The sequence below is a fragment of the Chinchilla lanigera genome, unplaced genomic scaffold (genome assembly GCF_000276665.1).
Source record: "Chinchilla lanigera isolate Chin_1 unplaced genomic scaffold, ChiLan1.0 scaffold00052, whole genome shotgun sequence".
Taxonomy (NCBI): Eukaryota; Metazoa; Chordata; class Mammalia; order Rodentia; family Chinchillidae; genus Chinchilla; species Chinchilla lanigera.
In genome coordinates, this window is record NW_004955453.1 from 14376038 (window position 1) to 14376452 (window position 415).

A 415-nucleotide genomic window follows, 5' to 3' on the forward strand; every position below is an offset into this window, starting at 1 on the left:
GGCACCCCGGAGCCACGAGGAACCAGAAGGCGAGGCCAGGGCGGGGTGGGGCGCGTCGGGGCGGGGAGGGCAAACGCAGGCAGTGCAGGGGGCGCAGAGGGCAGCGGGCGGGTGGACGCGCGGCCGAGGAGCGCGCGGGACCGGGGCTGGCTGGTGTCGGGGCCGCCCGCCGAGGGGGAGGAGGCTGTGCCGCCCTTGCTGCAGGTTCGCTGTCGAGCGCGCAGGAGGCAGGGACATGGGTAGGGTGCGGTCTGAGCGGGGGCCTGAGCCCGGATCTCTTCCATTTCCCCTTTCACTCGACCCCGGGCTGCGCTGCAGACGGCAGCAGCTCCCGCTCCGCCCGAGCTGCCTGACCGCCGGGCCGGGGTGCTAACCGCGGGTCCCTCCAGCCCGCCGGCCCGGCCAGCCCAGCCCA